This window comes from Pogoniulus pusillus, chromosome 34 (genome assembly GCF_015220805.1).
Source record: "Pogoniulus pusillus isolate bPogPus1 chromosome 34, bPogPus1.pri, whole genome shotgun sequence".
Classification (NCBI taxonomy): domain Eukaryota; kingdom Metazoa; phylum Chordata; class Aves; order Piciformes; family Lybiidae; genus Pogoniulus; species Pogoniulus pusillus.
In genome coordinates, this window is record NC_087297.1 from 2,920,260 (window position 1) to 2,945,000 (window position 24,741).

At 47.0% G+C, this 24,741-nt stretch overlaps 1 protein-coding gene across 7 annotated transcripts in view; it reads right to left on the reverse strand.

Annotated features, from left to right (window-relative positions):
- ZNF521 (zinc finger protein 521) overlaps positions 1-24,741 on the reverse strand; it is a 394,083-nt gene that overhangs the window by 30,133 nt on the left and 339,209 nt on the right. The window lies entirely within an intron of this gene.

A 24,741-nucleotide genomic window follows, 5' to 3' on the forward strand; every position in this document is an offset into this window, starting at 1 on the left:
TGGGTGGGTTTTTTTTTTCCCCCTTCCTAGATCCTGAACCACACCACTTTGTAGATGGTTCCTTTCCAAATCAAAGCAGTGCTGCAGCGAAACAACTGCAGGCAAAATCTCTGAGACACACAATGGCAGCCTGTGTCAGAATGCTCATCACTTCAGGCTGACCTGTCAAACTATCTCGGGGAAGGTGGAACAAAGGCAAAACTGCAACTTGCTAAGAAACTTTGGGATGCTAAGAAGGGTGCAGTGCTCACCAGCACAGACTTCACTCGGTGTGTTCAGCAGCTGCCCATCCCTTCCTCCTGCGTGCAGGCAGAGCTGTGCTCCTGAGGCCACCGAGAGGGAACCAGCGCTTGGAGGCTCATGGGTTCACAGAGCAAGAGCTGCTGGAGAGAGCCTGCTCTCCAGCATGCTTCTAAGTCACAGATTCACAGATTGCATCAGGTTGGAAGGGACTTTCAAGGGGTATCTTGTCCAATGCCCCTGCAGGCAGCAGGAACACCTCCAACTAGATCAGGCTGCCCAGGGACACAGAACCACAGAATCACAGAATTAAATGGGTTCTAAGATCATTGAGTCCAACCTAACACCTTCTAATCAACTAACCCATGGCACTAAGTGCCTCATCCAGCCTTCCCTTAAACACCTCCAGGGATGGGGACTTCACCACCTCCCTGGGAAGCCCATCCCAATGCAAAACACTCTCTCCATGAAGAACTTCTTCCTAACATCCAGCCTGAACCTGCCCTGATGCAGCTTGAGGCTGTGTCCCCTTCTTCTGTCCCTGGGTGCCTGGCAGCAGAGCCCAACCCCACCTGGCTACAGCCTCCCTTCAGATAGCTGCAGACAGCAATGAGCTCTGCCCTGAGCCTCCTCTTCTGCAGGCTGCACACCCCCAGCTCCCTCAGCCTCTCCTCACAGGGCTCTGCTCCAGGCCCCTCCCCAGCCTTGCTGCCCTTCTCTCAACACCTTCCAGCACCTCAACATCTCTCTTAAATTGAGGGGCCTAGAACTGGACACAGCAATCAAAGTGTGGCAGGGGCAGAATGATCCCAAGTCACAGATTCACAGATTGCATCAGGTATGATGGGACCCTCAAAGGTCATCTTGTCCAATCCTCCCACTGTCAGCAGGGACACCTCCAACTAGATCAAGCTGCCCAGGGCTACATCAAGTCTAATCTTGAATGTCTCCAAGGGCAGAGCCTCCACCACATTCCTGGGAAGCCTGTTCCACTTTTTCACCACTCTCCCTGTGAAGACCAGAAGAACCCAACCAATGAACCTGTGCTCAGATGAGTGATGTGATGAGGTCAGAATTTAGTACCATACACAGATACCTGCCATCAGCAGCAGAGCTGTGGTTTGAATTTGATGTGGGCAAGGTCAGCAAGATGACATTTTAGGACCTTGACAGGCAATTTCTGGCACCTCCATTTCCAGGAGATTCTCAACACCTTGCAGAATGTGACCCCAATTTCCAATCCACTTCCTTAGGGGACCCATTATGGTCTCGAGGTGACTCTCTTTAGGCTTTAGAAATTAAGATTTAGGCCATGGGACTTTGGCAGGAATCACCACAGTTATCCAGACAACCTCCTGGAGTCACCAGAGAATCACTCCTCGGGGGTTTTGCCATCACCACTTTCCACACTGTCCCTGGAGGTGTTCAAGCAAAGCCTGGATGAGGCACTTAGTACCATGGTCTGGTTGACTGGACAGGGCTGGGTGCTAGGTTGGCCTGGATGAGCTTGGAGGTCTCTTCCAACCTGGCTGATTCTATGATTCTCTGTTAATTTCTGTCCACCAGCCTGACATCTGCATGGATTTAGCATTCTCTGTACATTTCCAAGCTCGTTCCTACACAACCAACTGCTTATTTTTGTGAACCCCTACAGCCTGAACATTCAAATCTTGGCCCACTGTGTTCCTCAGTGCACATTAAAGCATTCACAAGGCTGCCCAAACTTATCCTACTTGCAACAGCCCCCAGGGGATTGTTATATCAATTAAAAATCCCTGGAATTTATCAGTCTGAAGCATGCTCCAGAGGACCAAAAGGGAGTGATACAGACACAGCTAGCAAAGTAAACAGGAATTGCTGCCTACTGAGGGAATCCTTGGCTGTCTGACTAAGGTACCTTTTATACTGGCAAGGGATGCAAATTGGAGCCTGAGGATCTGCACTTTTATTTTCAAAGCACTTTGCAAACATCAACCACTTCACCTTCACACCATTGCTGTGAGGGAAGTAAATATGTACAGTTCCAGCATCCTCTGTTTTCTGGAGGTGCAAAGCAGCACAGGGCACTCTTACAGGCACATGCTGTGTTCAGGCACAAAAGGGAGCTTTTGACAACCTCTTCCTTCATGGGCAAATGAGTTTCCCAAGGCCACCGAGGGAATTGGGGCAGAACAGGGATTACTGGAGAGATCCTGCTCTCCAGCCTGCTTCTAAGATACAGATTTCACAGATTGCACTGGGTTGGAAGGGACCCTGAAGGGGCATCTTGTCCAATCTCCCTGCAGGCAGCACGGACACCTCCAACTAGATCAGGATGCCCAGGGCCACATCGACTCTGATCTTGAACATCTCCGAGGACAGAGCCTCCACCACATCCCTGGGCAACCTGTTCCAGTATTTCATTACTCTTATTGTGCAGAACTTCCTCCTGATGTCCAACCCAAATCTGTCGTGCTCCAGTTTCAAATAACTGCCTGTTGTTTTATCACCACAAGCCTCCCTAAACAGTCCCTCCCCAGCTTTCCTGTAGGTCCCCTTCAGATAATGAAGTACAGTTATAAGTTCTCCCCAGACCCTTCTCTTGTCTAGGCTGAAGAGTCCCAACTCTCTCAGCCTGTCTTTGTAAGGGAGGTTTTTCAGCCCTCTGAGCATCTTTGTGGCCTCCTCTGGACCCACTCCAGGAGGTCAGAATTACAGAATTAACCAGGTTGGAAAAGACCTCTAAGATCACTGAGTCCAACCTATCACCTAGCACCTTCTCATTAACTAACCCAGGGTACTAAGTGCCTCCTGCAGCCTCCTCTTCAACACCTCCAGGGATGGGGACTCCACCACCTCCCCAGGCAGCTCATTCCAATGCCAATCACTCTTGCTGGGAAAAACTTCCTCCTAACATCCAGCCTGAACTCCAGGCCCCTCTCCAGCCTTGCTGCCCTTCTCTGGGCACATTCAAGCACCTCAACATCTCTCTTGAATGGAGAGGTCCAGAGCTGGACATGGTACTCAAGGTGTTACCTGACCAGTGCTGAGCACAGGGGCAGAATAATCTCCCTTGTCCTGCTGGCCACATTGCTCCTGGTAGCAGCCAGGATGCCATTGGCCTTCTTGGCCATCTGGGTACACTGCTGGCTCATGTTCAGGTGTTGACCAGCACCGTCAGGTCCCTCTCTGCCTGGCTGCTCTCCAGCTGCTCTGTTCCCAGTCCACTTCCTTCTTGTGATGGTAGTCCCACAGCCACACACAGCACTGCAGGTGAGGTCACTGCAGGGCAGAGCAGAATCCTCTGTCTCCTGCTGGCCACACTGCTTTTGATGCAGCTCAGACTGCCATTGGCTTTCCCAGCTGCCAGTGCCCACTGCTGGCTCCTGTCCAGCTTCTCACCCACCAGCACCACCAAGTCCTTTGCTGCAGGGCTGCTCTCAATGTCATCATTCCTCAGCCTGTGCTGACATGAAGGAGGAAGCCCACCCTTCCTCCCTTGCCACACACCAAAGCAGCTTGCTGAATTCCAGCCCCACACTGCTTTACTGCAGGTTATTCTCTATCACCTCTGCTGCAAGAGGAATCCTGCACACTTCTCGGGGACCTTCCCCTTTGCCTCCACCCTGCGAACGATGGCAAGGGTGAGAGGCTGGTTGTTTTCTCAGGGCTGCCATTACAAATGGCTGAGTGTTTTGCTAAGCATTCCTCTGAAGCAGGGGCAGTGTGTGTGGGGTGTATGTGTGTGTGTGTTTGCCTGAGAACCACCCCAGCCAGAGGAAGGAATGAGAGCTGCTGAACGCCGCTGCACAAAAGTTGCAGACTGTTCGGCTACGGGCCAGAAAATGAATCCAATTCTTCATTCTGTCATTATAAATATTTCAGTGCAAGTGGTACTGATTTTCTGCAACTGTGGTTAAGGAAAGGGCCTCTGAGTGGATATGTAAGGGGAAAAAAAAATAACACAAAAAAGCAACACCACAAAAAAAGAAAAACCACAAATGAAAACAAAACAAAACTGAACGGAACTGAATGAAACACAAAGGAAAAGGAGAAAAGGTAAAGGGGAAAAAAAAGGTGAAGGGGAGAAAAGGAAAAGGGAAAAAAAAGGAAAAGGGGGAAAAAAGGGAAAGGGAGAGGGAGAAAAGAAAAGAAAAGAAAAGAAAAGAAAAGAAAAGAAAAGAAAAGAAAAGAAAAGAAAAGAAAAGAAAAGAAAAGAAAAGAAAAGAAAAGAAAAGAAAAGAAAAGAAAAGAAAAGAAAAGAAAAGAAAAGAAAAGAAAAGAAAAGAAAAGAAAAGAGAGGGAAAGGAAAAGAAAAAAAAAGAAAAAAGAGAAAAGGAAAAAGGAAAGGAGAAGGAAAAAGAAAAGGAAAAGGAAAATTAAAATGAAAAGAAAAATAAGGAAAGGAAAAGGAAAAAGAAAAGGAAAATGAAAAGGAAAGGAAAAGGAAAAGGAAAAGGAAAATGAAAAGGAAAGGGAAAGGAAAAGGAAAAGGAAAATGAAAAGGAAAATGAAAAGGGAAAGGAAAATGAAAAGGAAAAAGAAAATGAAAAGGAAAGGAAAATTAAAAGGAAAAAGAAAAGGAAAAGGAAAAGGAAAGGAAAAGGAAAATGAAAAGGGAAAGGAAAATGAAAAGGAAAAAGAAAAGGAAAAGGAAAAGGAAAAGGAAGGGAAAACAAAAAGGAAAAAGAAAAGGAAAAGGAAAAGGAAAAGGAAAAGGAAAAGGAAAAGGAAAAAGAAAAAGAAAAGGAAAAGGAAAATGGAAAGGAAAAGGGGGAAAAAAGGAAAAGGAAAAGGAAAAGGAAAAGGAAAAGGAAAAAGAAAAGGAAAATGAAAAGGAAAAGGAAAATGGAAAAGGGGGGAAAAAGGAAAAAGAATAGGAAAATGAAAAGGAAAAAGAAAAGGAAAATGAAAATGAAAAGAAAAAAAGGATGAAAAGGAAAAAGAAAAAAAAAGGAAAAGGAAAAGAAGGAGGAGGGAAGAAATTAAGGTTAGCAACCAATTAATTTCCAACTTTCAGTGTAAAAGATTCTGGGGAGGGGGAACAAAAAATCCCCCAAAACCTCCAGTGATGCAGAGTGTGACTCAAAGAAGGAGGAAAAAAAACATTTACTCTGCTCTTCTTCTGACAGTTTCTCATAAAATATCTGCAGTCCATCTATCTTTTAGTACTCCAGGCTCCTCTGGAGAGCAGAAAATAGTAGTTTAAAGCTCACTTCAGTGCCAGTCTGCGGGAGATTGCTTTCCACAGGACCCCTGCTGATGGAGGCCTAGGGGAAGAGGCCCAGGAGTTATTCAATCAGTCCAAGGCTCTGGGGCGGCTGAGGCTCCTTTGAGGGCTGATTATAAAGCTGCCCTCCTGTTGCCTGCCTCCGAACAGAACGAAATGAGCAGCCTCTTGCTGAGCAGATTCTGCAAGAAGGAATTTCACCTGTCATGGAGTTTGTCAGAGTTTCAGGATTTATCTTGGTGCAAAATTAATAAAACACCAAGTAGGATTTCAGCCTGACTACTCAGCTGTGTCATCTCAAAGTGATCTTTCGCGCAGGAAAACCTGGACACGGCTACCGAGGACTCGTTCCTGCCCTACTTTTGCTTGGGAGCTCCAGCAGGATGCTGTGGCTGAGTAACGCAATAATTAGAGGTGGATTTCCTTGCAGCTGCACCCAGAGTCAAGGGCTGGGTGGGTGCTACTGTCCTAACACGAGACCTTCCACCTTGCCTCTCGTGGTTCCTAAATCTCCCTGGAATAAGGCAGGAATCTGAAATAGGGGAGAGGGAAGAAAAGATCATTTCTGCAGGTTATATCCCTAGCAAGTCCCTGATGGCAGCACATCTGTTAAGTTCATACAGTGGTATTCCAGGTCTGGATTTGATTTACGGGTTTTAAAGGAATACAAACAACAGACTACATGAGATTACACTGGGTGAAACACTGCGAATTAATATTGCTGTGGCAGTCAAGTACATGGTCTTTTAACCATATTCTGAGCCCAATATTGCTGCAAGGTGCCAGGTTGATAAAGCATCATCTCAAACCTCCGTGAACCAAGTTCAGTTCCTTGGAAGCTAGACAGTCTCTCCGGTCCTCTGACAGTGCCTTACAGCAATAATAATAATGATAAAAAATCTCAGTACATTCCCTATTTAAGTAAGATTGTGCTGGCTTGCAGCACTTGCCCACATGAATTTCACATCTCAAGTAGCATAGAAGCAATTAACTTGCAGCCTGCAAGAGAGCTTTCCAGCTACAGAAGAGATCAACTGGTAGAAAATAAGATAGTTGTCAGCTAAGGCAGCTGATGGGTAAATAAGTATGATTCAATTTACAGTGCCACTGGTTCAGATCTGACATGGAGAAGCTGAGATCCACTGTACCAGGAAACAGCAACACATGCCCAGATTGGGGAACAAAGATCCGTTTGCCATCCACAGCTCTTACCCTACGCTGTGGCATTTTCCATCCACTCTTCCAAGCTGTTTGCTGAAACAAGTCCACCTCTCTGTCTCCCTGCTCGCCAGCATTTTCTAACGGGAGGGGAGCTTAAACCCAAATGGTAACACCTCCCTTGCTTACCTCCTCACCTTTTAAGCGACAATTCAGCATCAATACACATCATAAAGCCACCTTTACCAGGCAGTAGTCGTCTGACAGTTTTAACACCAGAGATCTCACAGTGAAGAGAGAGAGAAAGCATGCAAGTGAATGCACAGATGGTGGGAGGGGACACAGGGTGCTCTCAGCAGGCTACAGTGGAGATGCATTAACTCCACAGAGGGATAAGGGCTCCCCACCAGTACAGTCATGAATTATAACTGAGCATGGGAGTGAGTTCTTAGTGCCTGTCTCACAGCAAATAGACTGTTCTATTTTCCTGCACAGCCACCTTTCACCTCTGCAAACGCCAAGCCAAGCAAAAAGCACCACTAATATTTAACAGTATCACAGGTTCTTCCTATTCCTCAGCACACATCTGTGCACGCAAAATAGTGGGGGGGAAACAGAGAAGGCACCGACAGAGAGTGTCCCTAACCAGATTTATGCACCCATGATCTAAACGATTCCACTGCAAAACGAGACTACAACATCACTGCTACACAGCTAAAGCTGCACAGGGAAATGTGTGCAACTCGGCAGTGCTGGCTCACCAGAACTGAACCATCTCTCTCTCTGCCCTTGCAAGGGTGGGGGACACTCAGTTTTGAGCACAAGGGAAGCTCAAGCTTGAAAAAAAAACCCACCCACAATAGAAATCATGAGAATCTGCAAACATCCACTCCTCTTCCACCCCAAATCATCTTTCAGCCTCAGCTTGATCAAAGCATAATGAACCTGACCCCGATGACAGGTAGCCAAGCTAAATCTAAAAGCTGTTCCTCCTGGCTGGGGTTTTGTAATGAGCAGCTCCAGTTGTGTAGCCATCTGCATCTGAGTCTTTTTTGACTAATGTTTGGAAACAGAGCTATGTAATGAGGCTAATTTTTATTAAAAAGAAAAAAAAAAAGGGAAAGAAAAAAAAGAAGGGGAAAAAAAGAAGAAAAAAAAGAAGGGGAAAAAAGAAGGAAAAAAAAGGAAAAAAAAAGAAAAAGAGAGAAAAAGAAGGAAAAAATAAGGGGGAAAATGAAAGAAAAAATAGAAGGAAAAAAAGAAAAGAAGAGGGAAAGAAAAAAGAAAAAAGAAGAAAAAGAAGAAAAAAGAGGGGGAAAGGAAGAAAAAAGGGGAGTAAAGGAAAAAAGGAGGAAAAAATGAAGAAAAAGGAAGAAAAAAGAAGGAATAAAAAGAAGGGAAAAAAGAAGGAAAGAGAAGAGAAGAGAAGGGAAGGGAAGGGAAGGGAAGGGAAGGGAAGGGAAGGGAAGGGAAGGGAAGGGAAGGGAAGGGAAGAGAAGAGAAGAGAAGAGAAGAGAAGAGAAGAGAAGAGAAGAGAAGAGAAGAGAAGAGAAGAGGGAATAAAAAAGAAGGGAAAAAGGTAAAAAGAAGGAATAAAAAGAAGGAAAAAAGGAAAAAAGAAGGAAAAAAGAAGGAAAAGAAGAAAAGAAGGAAAAGAAGGGAAAAAAGGGGAAAAAAGGAAAAAAAGAAGGAAAAAAAGAAAAAAGGAAAAAAGGAAAAGGAGAAAAAGAGGAAAAAAGAATGAAAGAAATTAAGGGAAAAAAGAAAGAAGAAAAAAGGAATAAAAAGAAGGGGAAAAAAGAAGGAATAATAAAGAAGGAAAAAAGGAATAAAAAGAAGGGGAAAGAAGGAATAATAAAGAAGGAATAATAAAGAAGGAAAAAAAGGAATAAAAAGAGGGGGGGAAAGAAGGAATAATAAAGAAGGAAAAAATAAGGAATAAAAAGAAGGGGGAAAAGAAGGAATAATAAAGAAGGAAAAGAAAGGAATAAAAAGAAGGGGGGAAAGAAGGAATAATAAAGAAGGAAAAAATAAGGAATAAAAAGAAGGGAAAAAAGAAGGAATAATAAAGAAGGAAAAATAAGGAACAAAAAGAAGGGAAAAAAGAAGGAATAATAAAGAAGGAAAAAATAAGGAAGAAAAAGAAGAGAAAAAAGAAGGAATAATAAAGAAGGAAAAAATGAGGAAGAAAAAGAAGAGAAAAAAGAAGGAATAATAAAGAAGGAAAAAATAAGGAATAAAAAGAAGGGGAAAAAGAAGGAATAATAAAGAAGGAAAAACTAAGGAATAAAAAGGGAAAAAAGAAGGAATAATAAAGGAGGAAAAGAGAAGGAAAGAAGAAAGAAAAAAAAAGAAAAAAGAAGAAAAAGAAGGAAATAAAAGAAGGGAAAAACAAGAGAAAAGATTTAAAAAGTAAGGGAAAAAAAAAAGAAGGAAGAAAAAGAAGGGGAAAAAAGAAGGGGAAAAAAAGAAGGAAGGAAGAAGGAAAGTCAGCAGCACTTGGGAGCCGAGCCTGCTGTTTACTGGAGTTTCCTGGCCGTGTCTCTTCATGACTCACTGACCGCACCTTGTTTTCACAAACTATCTGCACCTCCTCCCCCAGGGAATTCATCCCCTCCCAACTTTCCTCCTCCTCAATGAACCTATCAATGGAGGAAGCTTTGTTGTTTTAGGCAAGCTGAAAATGTGACCAAGGCGCAGGGATCCTTTGCCCATGCCTTTCGCTTTCGCTTCAACCCTCCGCGTCCCCCTTCTAAATGACAGCACCGCGAGCGCTGCTTTTAAGCGCCATTCATCTTGCCTAGCACATCTCTGCCTCTCACACACCAGGCTGCTCTCTCTCCAACAATGGAGCCTTACTCCTTTATAGCTTGAGGGCAGAGACTCTCACTAGCTGTAGCCTTGCTGCAAATATCACAACACAGGACAGAACTGTGAATTTCTCCTAAAGTATGGGTCTAGCTCTGGAGGTGCTTTAGCAGTCTCTGTCAAGAGCAAACATCTCTTTCTCCATCACCCAGCTGAAAACAGCTTTTCCAAATGCTCTGATTTGTCAATGGAATTGGGGTGCTTGGTGAGTTTTATACTTTGCTCCACTTCGGGTCTCTTAATCAATATTTTAGCTCCTTTCAGACTTGATATACTCACTCTTAGGTTGGCAGCGTGTCTTGTGGAACATTAAACAAAGAACATCTCCCTCTCTCTCAGAATCCCTGGAGTTGGAGGAGGTGCAGGGATACTGAGCTAAGCTCTGTGATGGAAGATCATAGAACCACAGAATGTCAGGGGCTGGAAGAGAGCTGCAAAGCTCATCCAGTCCAACCCCCCTGCCAGAATCAACAATACCAGACCATACAGGAATGCATCCAGGTGAGTTTTGAGTATCTCCAGAGAAGGAGACTCCACAATCCCCCCGGGCAGCCTGTTCCACTCCTCTGTCACCCTCATAAGGATAAGATTTCTCTTTGTGTTTCCATGGAACTTCCTATGCCTCAACTTCAGTCCATTACCCCTTGTCCTGTCATTGGGCATCACCGAGCTGAGCCTGGCCCCAGCTTCTTGGCACTCACCCTGAGCACCTTGATAAACACGAACGAGGTAGGGTTCAGACTCCAGATCTTAAGAGGTGGCAAGTTTGCTGCTACCAAGCCTCTTTACCTATGCTTTAGAACACTGAAACCATGGAGGGGTGAGGATGCTGAGGTATAGAGGGGCCACAGCAACGTTCTGCCAGTGCTATGGAGGGAAGAGGGGGCAGACCTCCAGCCTTTCAGTGGTAGCACTGTGCCATCACTCGTCCAGAAACTGCAGGACCAGCAGAGAGTGGAGCCAGGAGCGAGGAGCTTATTGATGAGGTTGGAGTGAGGGGGGCCAGCAGTGGAGTGGGGGGAAGGGAGGCAGATTTGCAGAACTGGCCATGAAGCTCCTCTGTACACCATAGCTGGATGCTTCATAAAGTCACACTGATGGCAGTCCCGGAGATGGCCATCTGTTGTCAGCTCTGGGCCAGATGAAAGATAATAGAACGGCGGCTACTGGTAGCTAACAGCAGGGCAGTTCTAGGAAGGAATGTGTCCTGCAATGAAGGAGTGGTGCTTCCTGTTTAGCACAGCAAATCACCCATCGATATCAGCTACATTAGCAAGAAATTAATGGGTGGACAATTAGGAGAACTCATCTACCAGGGAAATTACTCACATGCAAACAGAGTGCTTATTTCTTCTGCTTGCTCCAGGTGTACGAGCCAACTTCTCTGACTAATGGCAAGGTGTAGGCTGAAAGGCTCAGGGCACAGATGATAAAACCTCATTTTCTGCAAAGGGCAGAATTCCATTTCTAATGATTATTTGTGGGTCAGGGAATATATTTACTGCTTCCCCTGCCCTCAATCTGCAACAGGACTCCCTGATGTTCACAGAGGTTTCTACAAGGACTGAGGGTAGAAATTGGCCTTTATGTAAGAGCTGATCTTCCCCTTATTATTACCATGATTTATTTTTGCAGGTGCCTTATCATTACTATCAGCATCACTCAGCAGAACAAAATGTTTGCCTTTCCAAGTACTGTTATTTCTGTCTTGTTTCTTTGTTCGCTCCATAATCTCCTTTCTACTTCTCCTCTCCTCCTTTGCCTTTCATTTCCTTCCTCCGCCTTTCCGTGCATTTTCCTTTCTGCAGCTACTTCTGGTTTGCCTCTTCAGGCTGAAGCCCGGCTGCTCCATTTGCTAGAACAATGATGCTAATGCTGACATGCAATGCCACTGATACGTTTCGTAGTCGACACTTTAAAAGACAAAGGAGCAGTCTAAATCCTGAACGACTTAGGTTTGTGCTGCTGTCAGATCGGAGACAAGGAACTTCGTTCAACACGTTCACACCAGAGCCTTTGCAGACACCAGACACGGGGTTTACAAACTGCTCTGTACCCCCTGAGTCTGCAGAACTAACTCAGTGTTGACCAGAAAAGGTGGTAAGGAGAATGGATTCAAAGTGTGAGTTAATATCTTTGTTCCTACTCATTCTTTTGAAAATAGATACCTGTGTTTTACAGAATGTTAGGTGCTGGAAGGGACCTCCAAAGCTCATCCAGTCCAACTTCCCTGCCAGAGCAGGATCACCCAGAGCAGGTCACACAGGAACACAACCAGGAAGGTTTTGAGTCTCTCCAAAGAGGGAGACTCCACAACCCTCCTGGGCAGCCTGTTCCAGGGTTCTGTCACCCTCACAGGGAAAAAAACCTTCCTCGTGTTCCCATGAGGCACTTCCTATGCCTCAGCTTGCACCATTGCCTCTTGTGCTGTCATTGGGCATCACCCAGCAGAGCCTGGCTCCAGCCTCTGGGCACTCATCTTTACCTATTTCTAAGCAGGAATAAGGTCACCTCTCAGTCTCCTCTAGGCTAAAGAACCCCAGCTCCAAGAATCCAGGTATACAAGAGCATGATGAGGAGGAAGCAGATGAATAATTAAGTGGGAAATGAGGAGGTTAATGAAGGTGGAGAAAGGTCTCAAGAGGTCTTGTGAGGAGCAGCTGAGGGAACTGGAGTTGTTTAGTATGAAGAACAGGAGGCTGAGGGGAGACCTCATTGCTCTCCACAACTATCTGTAAGGAGGCTGGGGCCAGGTGACTGTTTGGCTCTTCTCCCCAGTAAAAAGTGACAGAATCATAGAATTATCCAGGTTGGAAGAGAGCTCCAAGCTTATCCAGTCCAACCTAGCACCCAGCCCTGGCCAATCAACCAGACAATGGCACTAAGTGCCCCAGCCAGGCTTGGCTTCAACACCTCCAGGCACAGAGACTCCACCACCTCCCCGGGCAGCCCATTCCAATGCCAATCACTCTCTCTGGGAAGAGCTTCTTCCTAATATTCAGCCTAGACCTCCCCTGGCACAACTTGAGACTGTGTCCCCTTGTTCTGTTGCTGGCTGCCTGGGAGAAGAGACCAACCCTAACTCCCTTCAGGTAGTTGTAGACAGCAATGAGCTCACCACTGAGCCTCCTCTTTTCCAGGCTGCACAACCTCAGTTCCCTCAGCTTCAAGATGCACCAGGCAAGGTTCAGGTTGGATATTAGAAGAAACTTCTTTGCTGAAAGTGTTCTCAAAATCTGAAACAGACTGCCCAGGGAGATGGCTGCCATCCCTGGAGGTGTTTCAAAGAGGCAGAGAGGTGATGCTGAGGGCCATGGTTTAGCACCAGCCTTGGCTGAGTCAGAGAATGGTTGGACTCAGCCATCCTAAGAGGCTCTTCCAACCAAAAGGATTCTCTGTTTCTAAGCACAGACACATCTGGGTTTCACTCTCCTCCTTGAAAGAGAAAGAAGAGACATTCCTTTCTATATTTTTTAAAACCATTCTTTTTCTTTACTCTTTATTTTCCTAATGAGTATTTTATGGCTGTAGCCCAAGTGCATATTTTGGGCAGCTTTATTTTGTTTCCAAAGCCTTTGCTGTTTCACTGTTCCTTCAGCCTGAATTTCTTGTCAAGATTAAAATGCTGCATTTAAAAGGCAATATTCATCCCCTAACTGCTACACCAATTAATTCTGCAATTTCATCAATAACATCACTCAAGCATCTGAAAAAAAAAAACCCAACAAACCAAAACAAACCTGTAACTCTGAGTCAGTTGCTCCAGAAAATGCTCTCAGGGATTGTCTAAGGGATGTTTTGAACAGATGATTTCCTGCCTATTTACAGGAAAAAAAGTGTGGCAAGCTTCACAGGCTGCCTGCTGCGTGAGGAGTTAAAGTGTGTGGAGAAAAGGTAATACTTTGTCATCTTAGTTAACTAATTATGGCACAGCAATGTGCCCTTGTGGCCAAGAAGGCCAATGGGGTCTTGGGGTGTATTAAGCAGAGTGTGTCCAGCAGATCAAAGGAAGTTCTCCTGCCCTTCTACTCTGCCCTGTTGAAACCTCATCTTGAGGACTGCCTTCAGTTTTGGGCTACCCAGGTGAAGAGGGACAGGGATCTGCTGGAGAGGGTCCAGCAGAGGGCTATGAGGATGATGAGGGGACTGGAGCACTGCCTGAGGAGGAGAGGCTGAGGGAACTGGGGCTGCTTAGTCTGGAGAAGAGAAGACTGAGAGGGGATTGAATCAATGTCTATAACTATCTGAGGGCTGGGGGTCAGCACAGAGTGGGACAGGCTCTGCTCACTGCTCCCTGGGATAGGACAAGCAGCAATGGATGGAGGCTGCAGCACAGGAGGTTCCAGCTCAACACAAGGGGAACTTCTTTACTGGAAGGGTCCCAGAGCCCTGGCACAGGCTGCCCAGAGAGGTTGTGGAGTCTCCTTCTCTGGAGCCTTTCAACGCCTGTCTGGATGTGTTCCTGTGTTAGATAGGATTGTCCTGCTCTGGCATGGGGATTGGACTTGATGATCTCCTTGGGTCCCTTCCAACCCCTAATATCCTGTGAGCCTGTGAGCTTTGCTGAGCACAGATTAGTGAAACCAAGTGGTCCCAGACAGATCTCTGGCCCTTTGGGCTTGGTGGGCTTTGCAATGTGCTATAAATATTCATGAGCCCAGTGAAGTTCCCTCAGAGGGTGCTTATATTTGAACAGGCCAAGGAAAGGAGGCTGACCTCACAAGCTCCAAACCTGGAATATTTCTTATTTGGAAAAGAATTACCACAGGAAAAAGGCCCTGACACCCTTCAACCCCCAGGAGGCAAGGGGCACAGGAAGGGAATTCAAAGGGGTTTTGGTATTTAAACTTTGTTCGACATGGAAGCACAAGAAATGCAGGGGAATCACTTTGAAGCTGTGTCCTTAAAGAGCTAATTGGAGAGTGCCTCCACCATGCATCTCCCAATTGCCTTTTGGAAAAAAATCTGCAAAGGAAACAATTCTCCCTTCTAGGGAAAGAAATCTCAAGTCTCAGGAACACAACTCTGAATGTTTTAAATCTTGGAAGCACAGAAAAATACCCAAAGCGCATACTGGTGGATGCTAACATCCCTATTAGTGTGTCAAGAAAGACATTGAAGTGCTGAAGTGGATCCTGGGGGTGGCAAAAAAGAAACCAGCCCCAAACTGGTGAGGAGTGGCAGAAGGAACTGAGGTTGTTTAGTCTGGAGAAAAGGAGGATGAGAGAAGACCTTCTGGCCCTCTACAGTGGGCTGGGGGTTGGTCTTTTCACCTTAGTTAACAAATGATAGGACAAGAGGAGTCCAGAGGAGGCCACCAAGATGCTCAGAGGGCTGTAGCAGCTCTGCTCTGAGAACAGGCTGAGAGAGTTGGGGCTCTGCAGCCTGGAGGAGGCTTGGAGGAGACCTTGGAGTGGCCTTCCAGGATCTGAAAGGGGCTACAGAAAGGTTGAGGAGGGACTATTGACAAGGTCTTGTAATGACAGGACAAGGAGGAATGGGTTTGAAATGGCAGAGGGGAGATTGAAACTGGATGCTAGGAAGGGGTTCTTTGCAGTGAGGGTGGTGAGACACTGGCACAGGTTGCCCAAGGAGGTTGTGGAGCACAGAAGCACCCAATGATCACATTGGGTGCTTCTGTGCTCCACAACCTCCCTGGAGGTGTTCAAAGCCAGGTTGGATGAGACCTTGAGCGACCTGTTCTAGTGGGAGGTGTCCCTGCCTATGGCAGGAGGTTGGAACTGGCTGATCCTTGAGGTCCCTTCCAACTTAAACCATTCTATGATTCTACCAAAATGGCCTCAACTTGCACCAAGGGAGCTTTTGGATTGTGTATTAGAATAAAATTCCTGGAAGGGCTTTCAAATGCTGGCACAGAGAGGTGGTTAAACCTCCATCTCTGGAAGTATTCCAAAGAGACAGAGATGTGGTGCTGAGGGACATCATTTCACACCAGACTTCAGGTACTACAGTTAACAGAATGGTTGGACTCAGTGATCTTAAAGGTGCAACCTTCAGGATTCCAAGCAAAATGATTCCATGATTCCAAGAAACAGAAACACATTCAGGGTTCAGGAAAACCCCACCCAGGCCAGTAATCCTCACACAGCACGCAGCTCTCTCTAGTTCCCTCAAAACAGGAGCATTAAGGACAATGCTGGTACCTCTGGCAGGCATGAGGTTGCCAACATCATGACTCAGGAGATGGGGAGCAGGCATGGGTCAGTGGAGCAAGTCAGTACCTGACCTCACCAGTGAATCCTGCTCCCCTGACTCCTAGGCATCTGCTCTGACAAAAGCAACCCAACTGCCTGCTAAGGACCAAGGCCACCACTACTGACTGTGCCTGTGTTGAGGCACCAAAAGTGTTTTGCTGAAGCCTTTAAACGAGGCTATGGCTGCTCAGTGCTTTGATCAGAGGTCCTAACTCCAGGCGTTTATGACCTAATTTCTTGATGTACTCAGCACCGGCACCTTCCACTGGCCTTATCTGCAGCTGGAGGTGCTCAGCACCCTGTCAGAAACAGGCCATTGAGTTGGAAAATGTTGGCCTAAAGCTTTGATTGTTAATTGGATTTCAGGTAGGCTTCTTTTTAAGAAGAGCTGACAAAGTTATTCCCTGCTGGCTCCTGGCCTTTGGGGCCCAGAAAGTCAGCGTCTCTGCTCCACTGCTCACCCCAAGAGTCTGGGGACCTAGAAATGCCAGAACTAATCTCCACCTGCACACACATACACAGGGAAATGTTTCGAGGGCTTTGTGTGAAGAAAACACCCTTGAAAACCTAACTTCACCTGCAGGTTTGAAAGTTTCATCCCTATCTTTGTGTAAAGAGTATAAATTATTCACAGCCTCCCCTGCTGCTACGGAGGGTTTGCTGCTGGGACCTACGCAATAAACAGAGTCAACTGCTGTGGGACTTTGGCCAAACAACCCTCCATGGAGGCACTGGTGCCATTGCTGCCATGGCTGATGCTCTTCCAACACTCATCTCTCTCTCAGCTGGTCCCAGAAGCCTTTTGCCACAAGGACACAACCTCAGCCCAGGTTAATGAGCAGTTTTCTCTGGGCGCCCCCCAGATGAGAGGATACAGGATTTCAATCCCAGTGCTGCTACTGTCTCCAATAAAGGTCTCAGCTGAGTCTTTTAGCTCTTCAAATAGCCTAGAGCTTGCTTAGTTCGGCTCCAGCTCAGGTCAAGAGTGTTTTAAAGGCTGTTTTAAAACGCTGAGATTTTGGGGAGCACTCCCACAGCAAACTGCTGGCTAAGCTGTCAGCCCACAGCTTGGATGGCAACACTCTGTGCTGGGTTAGGAAGCGGCTGCAGGGCTGAGCCCAGAGAGTGGTGGTGAATGGTGCCAGCTGGCAGCTGTCACTAGTGGTGTCCCTCAGGGATCAGTGCTGGGCCCCATCCTCTTTAACATCTTCACAGATGATCTGGATGAGGGCATGGAGTCAGTCATCAGCAAGTGTGCAGATGACACCAAGCTGGGGGCAGATGTGACTGGGTTGGAGGGCAGAAGGGCTCTGTAGCAGGACCTTGACCGCCTGGACAGATGGGCAGAGTCCAAGGGGATGGGGTTCAATAGCTCCAAGTGCAGGGTGCTGCACTTTGGCCACAACAACCCCATGCAGAGATACAGGCTGGGGTCAGAGAGGCTGGAGAGCAGCCAGACAGAGAGGGATCTGGGGGTACTGATTGATACCCACCTGAACATGAGCCAGCAGTGTGCCCAGGTGGCCAAGAGAGCCAGTGGCATCCTGGCCTGCATCAGGAATGGTGTGGCCAGCAGGAGAAGGGAGGTCATTCTGCCCCTGTACTCTGCACTGGTTAGACCTCACCTTGAGTGCTGTGTTCAGTTCTGGGCCCCCCAGTTTAGGAGGGACATTGAGATGCTTGAGCGTGTCCAGAGAAGGGCAACGAGGCTGGGGAGAGGCCTTGAGCACAGCCCTACGAGGAGAGGCTGAGGGAGCTGGGATTGGTTAGCCTGGAGAAGAGGAGGCTCAGGGGTGACCTTATTGCTGTCTACAACTACCTGAGGGGAGGTTGTGGCCAGGAGGAGGTTGCTCTCTTCTCTCAGGTGGCCAGCACCAGAACAAGAGGACACAGCCTCAGGCTGTGCCAGGGAAGATTTAGGCTGGAGGTGAGGAGAAAGTTCTTCCCTGAGAGAGTCATTGGACACTGGAATGGGCTGCCCGGGGAGGTGGTGGAGTCGCCGTCCCTGGAGCTGTTCAAGGCAGGACTGGACGTGGCACTTGGTGCCATGGTCTGGCCTTGAGCTCTGTGGTAAAGGGTTGGACTGGATGATCTGTGAGGTCTCTTCCAACCCTGATGATACTGTGAGACTGTGATACTGTGAAAAGTTAACCCTTTGAGAAAGGGAGATTAATTTCAGCAGTGCTAGCTTTGGAACACCAAAAGGGTAAAAATGGATATCAGGGGAGGGACACATGACAGTGAGACTCGATGACCTTAGAGGCTGTTTCCACCTCAAACGATTTAATCATCCTAGGAAGCTACACCAAACTTCTGGAGTCTCTTCTGTGCTGCCTCTGCCCTGCATCGCTTCAGCTGCTTGCGCTGGGAGCTGGGAAGGCTCTGCTATTTTAAGTGACACGAGTAACATCTGCTATGAGTGCTTCCTTCTTTCTTTCATCCCTTCCCTGGGGAAGGAACTGTGTTGTTTCATTTTAGAAAAGCTCTGTTGTTGTGGGTAGGGGCTTGGGGGAAGCTTTTGAGATCTACATGCAGGTAGTTGTTTATATGAGAGAAGGGAACCTTTGGCATCCTTAGGTGCACCTACTCTTGCAAGCGTTAAGTTAAGTGTACTTGTAAGGAAGTGTCTTGTAAGTGTAAGTTAAGGATGCTTATGGTGATATTTAACCAGGAACAAGCTGCCATGGAGGGCTGTGGAGTCTTTCTCTCTGGTAATATACAAATCCCACCTGGACACATTTCTGTGTGAGCTGATCTGGGCGATCCTGCTCTGGCAGGGGGATTGGACTGGATGAGCTTTGGAGGTCCCTTCCAGATCCTGAGATTTTGTGATTCTGTGGAATCAGGGCTGGAAAGGACCTCAAGATCCAACTCCAGTTCCAACCCTCCTGCCATAGGCAGGGACACCTCACACTAGATCAGACTGCTCAGAGCCACATCCAGCCTGGCCTTAAAACCTCCAAGGATGAGGCTTTCAACACCTCCCTGGGCAATCTGTGCCAGTGTCACCCTCACTGGAAAGAACTGCTTCCTAATATCCAATCTGAATCTACCCACTCTACTTTTCCTCCATTCCCCCCAGTCCTATCACTACCTGATATCCTAGCAAGTCTCTGCCCAGCCCTCCTGTAGCCTCCTTCAGATACTGGAAGGCCACAATAAGGTGTCCTCAGAGTCTTCTCTTCTCCAGAAGCCTGTTCCACACTCCCAGGCTGGTCTGCGAGCAAGCCCTAGCTCCTGTCAAACACATCTCCTCCTTTTGCTAAAAGCACTCACAAAGCAGAGCTGTCAACCACCATATTGCTACCACAAGGGGAGAAACTCCCAGGTGATCATGGTCTGATGGACCCAGCACACTTAGAATGTCTGAGTCTCAGAGCAGAGCTGGACAAAGGTAGGCAGGTAGGACAGCAAGAGTGCAGGCTGAATATGCTCCTGCTCTCCTTTGCTCCCGAGGAGCAGTGCTGCAGCTCTCTGTATCAGCTGGAAGATCCGACAGGCTGATGGCTTCATGCCCAGGTATTCCATGCTGATGGAGTCCAGACGGGAAGCAGCAAGGGCGTGAATCACTGAGGCCAGGTCCCTTTTGAACAGGATTGGAAGCAACTGCTGATCCAATTATTTCTTGCCCTAGTTTTGCTGTCTGCAAAGCAGGGACATTTAACTACCCCAGGAGTAACTAATTATTAGTCACAAAATGTTAAGTAAATGCTGCAATTCACCGAGAAAGAGACATCACTTTTGTGCTGGGCAAAAATAGTCTGGAGAGGTGATGTAACCTTGGCTAGTATCATACTCAGAACTACCTATCATCACTAGTAAAACACTGATAAAACCTGGACAGTCATTCAGCAACTGTAGTGGACATTGGGACCTCTCTAACTCAGCCAGGCTGGGTAACACCCCACGAGAGTGTCTCCTTGTTCCCCGCAACCGCCATCAGTTGTCTTAACTATGGAAGCAGCACTAGGACTGGAAACAGGACTGGGAAAGGACTGTAGGACCATAGGAAAGGAATGGCTACTCCTCATTAGAGGCAAGGGAAAGGCTGAGGGAGCTGGAGGTGTTTAGTCTGGAGAAGAGGAGGCTCAGGGCTGACCTCATTGCTGTCTGCAGCTGCCTGCAGGGAGGCTGTAGCCAGGTGGGGTTGGGCTCTGCTGCCAGGCAGCCAGCAACAGAACAAGGGGACACAGCCTCAAGTTGTGCCAGGGCAGGTCTAGGATGGATGTGAGGAGGAAGTTGTTGGCAGAGAGAGTGATTGGCATTGGAATGGGCTGCCCAGGGAGGTGGTGGAGTGGCCGTGGCTGGAGGTGTTGAAGCCAAGGCTGGCTGGGGCACTTAGTGCCATGGTCTGGTTGATTGGACTTGGCTGGGTGCTAGGTTGGGCTGGCTGAGCTTGGAGCTCTCTTCCAACTTGGTTGATTCTATGGTTCTATGAAATACATTACCTAAATCCAAAGACTAAGGGGAAATAAAGAGACAGTGGAAATAGCATGAGGACAAGAAGGGAAAGCTTTAAGAGGCATAAATGACTTGGTAACATTGCAATGAAACTTCAACATTAAGTTAAATTACTGATGAGTTTCTTTACTTCCTTATTAATGAGTTCAGTACTATGGATGATGGCTGGAGAAGACTTTCAGTTAGAGCAAATTTATAGACTCATAGAATTGCTTCAGTTGGGAAAGCCCTTTGAGATCATTGAGTCCAACCATCAACCCAACACCACCATGGCCATTAAACTGTGTCCTCAGTTGCCACGGCCACACATTTCATACACACCACTGCAGCGCCTGAGCATCTTGTACACCTGGTTATGCTCCAGGTGGTAAGGTGGAAGAGATTCAACTTTTGTGAGGCACCCTACAAATAAACCTACCTTGCAGCTTCTTTATCTGATAAGCTCCATTGGGTACTCCTGATTTTAAAGACTCTGACAAGCCTCCTTCTGAAAGCCCCTTCTTTTATCAAACATGGCATTAAAAGCTTTCCATAGAAAATAAAGTTTTCAGGGATAGACTTTTCAAACTCAATTTCAGAACCAGAAACACACCACACAGCCTTTTCCAACGTGTGAGCATGAAACTTCACTTCTCAGAACACCCTTAAGGCATCCACTTCTAACTGCTATAGAAGGTTTCCATTTGCTTCCTTTCCATGGAGACAGCATCCCCCCAAAATTTATAGCTGGTGATGGAGCACAAAGCCATTTAAAGGAAGTGTGGGAGAGGGATGAGCTATGGAGAGGATCTTAAAACCAAGAGCAAATTCCAGTACACATAAAGGTTTGATTTTCAGGAGTGGTTGTTTATGTTCTGTTTGCACCAGAACATTGCCCTTTGTCTTGCCTTCACAACAGGGGTCTGGAGTGAAACCTTGGGAACCTCTAAAGAGAGTCTAACTTGGGTTTTGCATTGAGACAATTGGTAGTGAGGGGATAGTAACTTCCCCAGGATAAGATGAGTGTGGAGATTCTTACATGCCTACAGCCTAACTCTTCCCAGAACAGGAGCTGGAAAATGCTAGGCAAAGACTCACACTGGGCAAAACACCAAGCTAAGCATTTATTTTATGCCTCTCTGAATTAATTCCCTTTAATTATTAGCAGTGCTAGGCACGAGGATAGGGCTTCTATGCTATTGTGTTCTGTTCTGCTCTGCTCTACTTTGTTCACATTCCTCCTTTGCCCTGCAGCCACAGAGTGCTGTCCGTGGCTTCTAATCTGGGGTGATTAGCATCTCTGGTGCATGGGAGATGCACTGCAGATGCATGTTTAAATTAAAAGCAAGGAACCATTCCTGATAAGAGAGAATAAATACACTTGCTGCAAGCCCCAACACAAGCCACGGTGATGTGAAAGGATAGAGAAACAGAACCTGCAGGCTACCTGCCAAAGATTCCTCTGCTTCAGCTGGTAGAGAGCCTGAACAAAGCCACGTCTCTTGGAATAGGTTTTAAATGAGGGCAGGCTCCAGATCAATGTATTTTCAGCAAAAGCAGACCCCAAAGGTCAGTACCTACTGCTCTAAGTGCTTTGCTGCCCCTTCACCAACCTGGAGGTAAGAGCAGAAAGGCAGAGATGCCAACAAACGAGTGCAAATGGCACGACGGCGCCGCACTGGTTTAAGCGTGATACAGTCTCAGCTAGGGTGGGGCTGCCCAAGCCAATGAAAACAATAAACGAGGCATTAAGTGAACAAGAAAATTAATACCTGTTTCTTGTTGCAAGTGGAGAAGATCCAGAGAGAGGCTGCCTGTGAGGGGATGGAGATGTGGTCTACTAAGAGCCGGCTGCAGCATGGAGCGGCCGGCACCCTGATTGCCACCTAGCCAGCAAGCAGCGTAATTCATCTCTCTGCCACAACATCCTTCCGTGCCCTTCACTAGCAAACCAGGTGCCACAGTTGTGCTGAAGTTTTAATCACACAATCACAGACTGAGGACCTTAAAGATGACCTAGCTTCAACCCCCCCGCCATGGGCAGGGACACCTGCTACTAGACCAGCTTGCTCAAGGCACCATCCAATCTGGCTTTGATGGAGAGAGCAAAATCTTGCCCTCAGTCTTGGGTAGGGATGAATTTAGAGTGCTACAATAAAAAAGCTGAAGGCAGCTGCTTAGGACTCCAGGTATGCTGAAACAAAAGGAGATTTCCCAGGGACAGAGCAGTGAGGAGGTGCCCACATATGTGGCAGAAACATGTGCACCTCAGTGTATTTTCCATCACCAGAATCCAGTCAACTACTCTGCTTTTTAAAAACCCAGGCTGAATTCTGCTGGCCAAACTAACTTTTAGCCTCTTGATCCTGTTTTCTTTACTTCCATACCTCTCTTTACTTGCATACCTGTCTTGTCTTTACTTCCATACCTGTCTTGTCTTTACTTCCATACTTGTCTTTACTTCCACACCTGTCTTGTCTTTACTTCCATACCTGCCTTGTCTTTACTTCCATACTTGTCTTTACTTCCATACCTGTCTTGTCTTTACTTCCATACCTGTCTTTACTTTACTTCCATACCTGTCTTTACTTCCATATCTGTCTTGTCTTTGCTTCCATACCTGTCTTTTCATTACTTCCATACCTGTCTTTTCTTTACTTCCATACCTGTCTTTACTTCCACACCTGTCTTGTCTTTACTTCCATACCTGCCTTTTCTTTACTTCCATACCTGTCTTTACTTCCACACCTGTCTTGTCTTTACTTCCATACCTGCCTTTTCTTTACTTCCATACCTGTCTTTACTTCCATATCTGTCTTGTCTTTGCTTCCATACCTGTCTTTTCATTACTTCCATACCTGTCTTTTCTTTACTTCCACACCTGCCTTTTCTTTACTTCCATACCTGCCTTTTCTTTACTTCCACACCTGCCTTTTCCATACTTTATCTTTTCCAGAGGTTCTATTTTTTCTTCCTTTACTTATTTTTTTCCTTTTGGCCTTTTCTCCTTAACAAATCTCTGCTTTCTCTCTGCAGAAACTGCTGATGCCTCTACTTCTTCCTACTTCTTCATTTTGATTAATCAGGGGGTAATGACAAGATTTCTACAGATCAGTAAGCCAAAAAACATTTAACTATTTTTTCTTTGCTGAAATAGACCAAACCAGTTTTACCTTTTTGGAAACACTGGGGGGGGGGGAGGGGGGGGGAATAAAACCTTTTTTGGTCAAAGGATTTTGACCAAAAAAAACCAAAAGAAAATCACAGGCTCACAGGATATTAGGGGTTGGAAGGGACCCAAGGAGATCATCCACTCCAACCCCCCCTGCCAGAGCAGGACAATCCTATCTAACACAGATCATAGAGGAACACATCCAGACAGGCCTGGAAAGGCTCCAGAGAAGGAGACTCCACAACCTCTCTGGGCAGTCTGTGCCAGGGCTCTGGGACCCTGACAGTAAAGAAGTTCCCCCTTGTGTTGAGGCAGAACTTCTTTTGCTGCAACTTACACCCATTGCTCCTTGTCCTGTCCCAGGGAGCAAGTGAGAAGAGCATGATCCCACAAAAATAATGCTGGCAAAGACAGGCATGGAACTAAATTAATTTCTGACCCTTTCTCATTCCACTCAGTTTCTCCTTTTTTCCCTTCCTACACAACCCAGAACACTCTTTGACTTCAAAACTCGATCTTGACTCTTTCTGTCCTTCACTGAGTCTCTTTTTCCTTGTCCTCCTCATCCCTGCTGGGTCAGAGCTTGCACACAGTACCTGGTTGTTTACCTTCAGCCTGTGTCTGAGGCTCTTCCCCAGCTTTGTTGCCTTTCTTTGGACCTGCTCCAGCTCCTCAATGTCTTTCTTGGAATGAGGGGCCCCAAAACCGAACCCAGTACTCAAGGTGTGGCCTCACCAGTGCTGAATCAAGGGGGACAATACATGGTGAATGGCTGAGAGCAGCCCTGAGGAAAAGGACCTGGGGGTCTGGGTTGATGAAAAGCTTAACATTAGCTGACAGTGTTCACATGCAGCCCAGACAGCCAACTGTGTGCTGGGCTGCAGCAAGAGAAGTGTGGCCAGCAGGGCAGGGAGAGGATGCTCCCCCTTTACTCCACTGGAACAGCTTGCCCAGGGAGGCTGTGGCTGCTTCCTCCCTGGAGGTGTTTAAGGCCAGGTTGGATGAGGCCTTGAGCAACCTGCTCTAGTGGGAGGTGTCCCTTCCTATGGCAGGGGATTGGAGTTGGATGATCCTTGAGGTCCCCTCCAACCTAGGCCATTCTACGATTCTATCCCTGGTCCTGTTGGTCACTGATCCAGGTTGCTGTTGACCTTCTTGGCCACCTGGTCACACACTGGCTCACATTCAGCTGACTGTAGATCACATGGATCTCTTCCCCAGATTTATTGCCCTTCTCTGGATCTGCTCCAGCCCCTCAATGTCCTTCTTGGAGTGAGTGGCCCCAAAACTGAACTGAGTACTCAAGGTGTGGCCTCACCAGCAGTGAATCAAGGGGGAGTATAACAACCTTGGTCCTATTGGTCACTGATCCAGGTTGCTGTTGACCTTCTTGGCCACCTGGCCACACACTGGCTCACATTCAGCTGGCTGTAGATCAA